Raw genomic sequence first — 701 nt, forward strand, 5'->3', positions numbered from 1 at the left:
ATTGTTTTATTATGTTCTACAAAAAATCAAAGAAAAGTCTCATGAGTATTGTGAATTGTGCGATCTTGTCATGGAAAATGTTAAAAACAGTAACTTACTGGGACAATTGAAAGCTGTAATTTTTATGACTCCTTTAAGTGCAAATATTTCTGACACATTTAAGACATTTAGTCGTAATTTACACAAAATAAATATTTTTTTTTCAATTCAGGGCCATAAACGTGTATTAAATTTTTTAATAAACAGACTTAACCACAACCTTTTTGTAATTAAAGTCGACACCAGCAATAAAAAAATATAATAATTGTCCCTTGTTACATGTAGATATTTAACGGTAACTGCTATAAAAGTTTGTTAAGTTGAGTCATCTTAACCATACATACATATGTGTGTCTATCATCAAGTACGTGCTTTTCACTTTTAAATTTATATGCTGTCAAGTTTTATCAATAAGAAACCTTCCACAATTATAATGCATGAAGCTATAAAACATAATTGTATTATAATCACAAAATTTGCCTATAAATTTATTGGCTTTGCTAAAAATAGATCATTTTAACCTTGAAATGAATTTTCAAGAACGATCGTTAACGAATTTTACGATTTCATTTTTTTTGATGACTTTTATTACATAAATTATTTCGCATGGTCCTTGAGCAAATACCTTCCAGACTTTAGTTAAAAATAATTAAGCTCATATA

Source organism: Eupeodes corollae, chromosome 3 (genome assembly GCF_945859685.1).
Source record: "Eupeodes corollae chromosome 3, idEupCoro1.1, whole genome shotgun sequence".
Taxonomy (NCBI): Eukaryota; Metazoa; Arthropoda; class Insecta; order Diptera; family Syrphidae; genus Eupeodes; species Eupeodes corollae.